This window comes from Malus sylvestris, chromosome 13, assembly GCF_916048215.2.
Source record: "Malus sylvestris chromosome 13, drMalSylv7.2, whole genome shotgun sequence".
Classification (NCBI taxonomy): Eukaryota; Viridiplantae; Streptophyta; class Magnoliopsida; order Rosales; family Rosaceae; genus Malus; species Malus sylvestris.
Window position 1 is genome coordinate 23,109,639 of NC_062272.1, and position 6,000 is coordinate 23,115,638.

Here is a 6,000-nt window from a genome sequence, read left to right on the forward strand (position 1 = left end):
ACACTAATCCACCATTTGCAGTTTAGTTTTAATCCTTTACTAGAAGACAAAAGCTTATGTTATTTCCCACATACGATGGAGCATGTTATTTCCTTACCATTGTCGACGACTTCACGCGATGTAAGTGGGTTTACTTGATGAACCACAAATTTAACACATATCACCACCTTACCAATTTCATAAACCTTGTGGAAACACAATACTCAACAAAAATCAAGGTCATTCGCAGCGACAAAACGGCCCTAAATTCACCATGTCCAAATACTATTCCAATAAAGGTATTATTCATCAAACTAGTTGTGTTGCCACCTCCCAACAAAACAGAGTTATGGAAAGAAAACATCGCCACTTGCTCAATACTGCTAGAGCACTCCTCTTTCAAGCTCATCTTCTTAAACATATTTGGGGGGACGCTATTTTGACAGCCACATACCTCATCAACCACACACCCACACCTTTGCTTCAAGGAAAAACACCATATGAACTTCTTTACAACAAACAGCCAGCCTATGATCATTTACGAGTTTTCGGTTGCCTATGTTTTGCATCCACAAACGATAAACAATCCACCAAATTTGATGCCCATGCCTCGAAATGCATTTTCCTTGGATACCCTCACGGTCGAAAATGGTATCGTCTATATGATATGTAAGCTGGGAAAACATTTGTTTCCCGAGATGTCACCTTCCGTGAGCATCTTTTCCCTTCCACTCCATCTCCCTTAGACACATTCATTGTTTTACCAAATACCACCACTTCCGTTGAACCAAATAACACCACTTCCCCTGAAAAAAAAAAAATTAATCTGGAAACAGCAACTAACACAACTCCACCTTCCCCCGTTGAACCCACCTTAACCCAGCCATTGCCACGCACCCCAGTTGACAACCACCTCACTACTGGCAACCGAGACGTCCTTTCCCACACCCAATTCCGCCCATGAACCTGCTGCCACCACAAGCACTCAAACAAATGTGCGCTCACTGCGAAACTTATAAGCACCTCCTCGCTTCAAAGATTACCATACTGAGGTACCTTTTCCTTCTCGTTCCTCTCATTCATCAACCCCAGCAAAGGTCCCCACAGCAGGTAGTCCATATCTTTTGGCTAATGTAATTTCCTATGACAAGTTATCACCTCACCATCGTGCGTTCACTAAATCCATGTCCATGGAAGTCAGAACCTCGATCTTTTTCGTAGGCTATGCAGCATTTTCATTGTCGACTTGCCATGCGTCAAGAAATTGATGCTCTCGAAGCTAACCACTCATGGACCATCCAATGGTTACCCCCCGACAAAAAGCCTGTCGGTTGCAAGTTGGTGTACAAGGTCAAGTTTAAACATGATGGTTCCGTGGAACGTTACAAGGTCCGTTAGTGGCCAAAGGGTGCAATCATATCGAAGGCTTGGACTACAAAGAGACCTTTGCCTTCATTGCCAAGCTCGTTACCGTCCGCCTCTTACTTGCCTATGCTACTAGGCAACGTTAGCATCTTCACCAACTTGATGTCAACCACGCCTTCCTCCATGGCGACCTTAACAAAGATGTATGTATGACTCTCCCACCTGGGTTCGGACGAAAGGGGGAGACCCGTGTTTGCAAACTACACAAGTCCTTGTATGGCCTTAAGCAATACTCTAGGCTATGGTTCATCAAGCTCTCGGTTGCGTTCAAACACATGGGATTCAAGCAATCTAAGGCTGACTATTCATCATTCGTCCGCACCCAAGGTAATCTAATCACTATTATGTTAGTTTATGCGGATGACATCATTCTAGCGTGAAATAATCTAAAAGAAATTGAAGCCACTAAATCCCTGCTCAAGCAACAATTCAAATTGAAGGACATTGGGGCCATTGAAATGTTTCTTAGGCATCGAGGTGGCTCGATCAAATAAGAGTATTACGATTTCAGAAAGGAAATAAGCGTTGGAAATACTTAAAGATGCCTGGCATCTTGGACCTAAGCCAACATCATGTCCTATAGAAGAAAATTTATCCCTCAACAAGAATGAAGGAGGATACATTCCCAATCCTTCTACATATCGACAACTTGTGGGTAGGTTGATTTATTTGATCATTACACGACCTGACTTGGTATATCCGGTTCATATATTAATTAGGTTCCTGGACAAGCCTTGATCAATATCACACATGAAAACAGCCTATCATGTTCAACGCTATGTAAAGAAAATGCCAGGGCAAGGCTTATTTCTTCCTGCAAGCAACTCCATTCAATTAAATGCTTATTGTGACGCATATTGGGCGAGGTGCCCCGATACTTGACGATCTGTTAATGGGTACTGCATATTCCTTGGAAACTCAATAGTCTCTTGGAAAACCATGAAACAAGCCACCGTGTCACGATCACGTGTAGAAGCTAAATATCAATCCATGGCTGCATCATGCTGTAAAATAACTTGGTTAAAGGCTATCTTGCATTACTTGGGCATTTCACATTTACAACCTGTTGCTTTATATTGTGATAGCCAAGCCGCACTTCACTTCGCATCAAACCCGGTGTTCCATGAACGAACTAAGCACATAGAAATTGCTTGCCACCATGTCCGAGGGAAAGTTCAAAATGGAACAGTTAAGACAGCTCATGTGTCCACTCAAAGACAACTTGCTGATATGTTCACGAAACCGCTTGGCCTCTCACAGTTCTCAACTTTACTTGGCAAGTTGGGAATCATCAATATACATTCCAACTTGAAGGGGAATGTTAAGGAAAGTAAAGTAGATTTGTAATCAAGGGTTGTGATAGTCTGCCTTTTGTGTTTTTATCACAATCCCTAAACTATAGGACTGTAGAAAAATGTAATATTATGTATAGCCTTGATTATTGGATCTAGATTGATCCTCAAGCTGTATATAACCTATGTATCACTTCATGGTTTACATAATACAATTCAATCTTTTCCAACACCAAAAAGAGGCAAGAGCTTCATCGAAATAAACACGATAAACTCACGTAAGTCAGTCCATCATCCACAATATGTAACATTTTTAAAGAACGTTTCTTCCCAAACTAACCCACACCCACCATTGTGTACAAACATTTATAAATATTCAAAGGGGCCAAATGTGATGGGTCAAATGAGTTTTGTCCTTATAGCTAAGCAATGTTATTAGATTTTTTTTTGGTTAAACTACAAATTGTGAAGCCTTTTTTATTATTTTTTTCAAAAAAAAAAAAATTGTATGCAAGAGAATAGTATTATTATAAAATATTGTACAAATTGTTATAAACATTGTATTAAAGTGTGATTGTGTAAATCTTAGATTAGATTTGATATTAGTTATTCTTCCCTATTATGATATGAATTCCTTGAAGGAGAATAATTATTCCCTCCCTTATTACTATAAATAAAGGCACTGTGCAGAGGGAAAAATACATCCTCACTACACACCCTACAAACACATCTGTCTCTCTACTCTCTCTCTCTCTCTGCCGCACCCCCTTCTCTCCCATGTCAGATTAAATAAGCCACAACACATTATCAGCACGCTCCTACCACTGCGCTTAAGAATCTGACTTGGAATTTTCTGCATCAAACCAGTTCATCAATATCATCACACAATCAGGTTCTTCCGAAACAACGGTTTTTATCTCGATATTTTTTAACCTTGATAACATTCACCATAATGCATGATCCAACTTTACATTTTACGAATTTTAGATTCTACATAAATTGTGTATGCATTATATTCATTATTGTTGAATTATGTGAATTGATATTGCAATGAATTGTATCAAATATATGTTCATGCATTGAATTATTTGTCAAATATGCACGTTTAATAATCTGGAATTGAATTAAAACCGAAAAAAAATTATTAGGGATTTTCGTGAAACCTTAGTGAGCCGCAGCTGTCCAGTCGCTGTGCCCAGCCTGCCAGGCCAGCAGCCTATGTCGCTGGAGATGAGCCCACACGCGAGCTTTTGAGCTATGATGCACTGGAGCCCAGCTCGGTGCTCCATCTGAGAATACGATCATTTTTTGCATTAAACTCATGAACCCCAGCGCAGTCTGCAATCGATTATCGCCTCACCATTTTTTTTCCTGGGAAACCATTACCTGTTGTCGTGTTTTGGGACCTAACCATCGTCGGTGATGATGGATTTCTCAAAAAATCTAATGCATATCATTGAATTTTCAAAGGATTCTTTGAATCCTTATGTTTTCTTAGACCCCTGACGTCGAAACCTTGCTTTCCGTCCAAAAAATAAGGTTCCAGCTAAACCCCTGTGCATCACTGTGCCATGACTGACTGAAGGAAGCCTTCTGAAACGGCGCCAGAGATTTTTCTTGTTCGATACCCACACCTAACACCACTGGGGTGTCATGGGTTCTCTACCTGAGCCTCAGTGGGCCCTAGATCTGATGTGAAAATTAACTTGACACACAAATTAAACCCTATTGATGACAATTGTAGTAATGATGCAAGTAGGGATCGTTCTAGACCGGGGATTAACTAGGGATGCTAATCAACAAATATAAGATTCAATAAACACTAAACTAGACTCTATAAACTCAAAACTAACTTAAAACACTCAAAACAGCAAATAACAATCACAAAGACTCAATTCTTGACCTAACAAGTGATTTGGACGAAAATAGAACTTCAAAGACTCAAAAGACTAGGGAACAAGTTTTGACTCTAAAAACTAGACTTAAAAGCAAGGGGTTTGGTTTTGACGAAATTGAACTTTTAAAACATAAACTTTGTAAACAAACTTAAAGACTCACGAAATTGATGAAATAGAATGGTGAAAGGCTAGTTAGAGGGTTCCTTCTCCACACATGAAACATATGCATACAACTCGATTTCCAGTTACTCTTTCAACAAACCATGAATGACAATGCCCCAAATTAACTAGATTGCACCAATTAATCCTCAGATTTCCCTAGATTCATTGAATTGAATGGAATACGCATTACAACCAAATTATTCTTATCAAGGACCCTAACTATGGAATACGCATGATAGAGACACATATCAAAGATCATTAAGTTCAATGGAAATCATAAGCATTGACGAGGCATTCATAACTATGGAATACGCATGTTACTCTTGCCAAGGATTTACTTAACACAATCGTGACTAGCGACTTTTACTACTTACGAATATAAGTTAATAACGATTAGGTGAAATTCCCTTATACTCTAGCATCAAATTCATGCATGCAAACTAAGTGTCGACCCTCAATCAACATACATAAACATGTTATCAATCAAATAGATAAGTAAACAACATTTACGATTTATGAAATCATAACTGGAGGAAATCAAGTCATATAAAACATATGATCATGGCTTTGAATTCCCCTCTAACTACAAAGAAATTAGTTTCTCATGTTCGCAAATAAACAAAGATAATTAAATTTAAACATTGACATAAAGATAGAAAATACCTAGAAACGCTCCAACAATCCAAGCTCCTTGAATGGCATGCACGGCTCCAAGAGTCTCATTCCTTCTCCTTTGCAAACTCACGGCACAAGAGGGATGTTTGGGTGAATGGTGTAGTGAAAATATGGTAGAGGGTGGTGACTAAATGGTGCAGCAAAGGATGGTATTTATAGGCTGAAATTCGCAGCCCCTATGTAGCAAAGGAAAAGGATTTAAAGGCCTAATTTGTATAGGATAATAACACACAATCCTTGAAGGAAAAGGTTAAGGCTTTTAGAAACCAAGGGGGAAAGGAATAATCAGGTTTCTAGAAGTTCTAGAAAGGTTTGGGGCGTCACTTTTGTAGGACAAGGGATAAGGCCTTCTAGAAAGGTTGTTTTGTGGCTGATTTCTAGAAAAAACAAGGGATAATGTAGCACCTTTGTAGGAAAGGATAAGGCTTATAGAAATCAGGTTTTAAGCATCCTAATATAGCTAGGAATCCTCCCAAGTAGCTGAAATATAGGTGGATTAGGATTAGGATAAGATAGGATAGGATTGGATAGGATAGGGTTTGGATAATGTTTTGGATAAGGTTTCTTCA

The 6,000-nt window shown here is 39.1% G+C and overlaps 1 protein-coding gene across 1 annotated transcript in view; it reads right to left on the reverse strand.

The window, feature by feature from the left end:
- LOC126596841 (uncharacterized) overlaps positions 1-5,433 on the reverse strand; it is a 52,791-nt gene extending 47,358 nt beyond the window's left edge. The window contains exon 1 of the mRNA XM_050263495.1: positions 5,420-5,433. The gene's annotated coding sequence lies outside the window, so the exon portion shown is untranslated. The remainder of the gene's footprint in view (positions 1-5,419) is intronic.
- Positions 5,434-6,000: the final 567 nt, after the last annotated feature.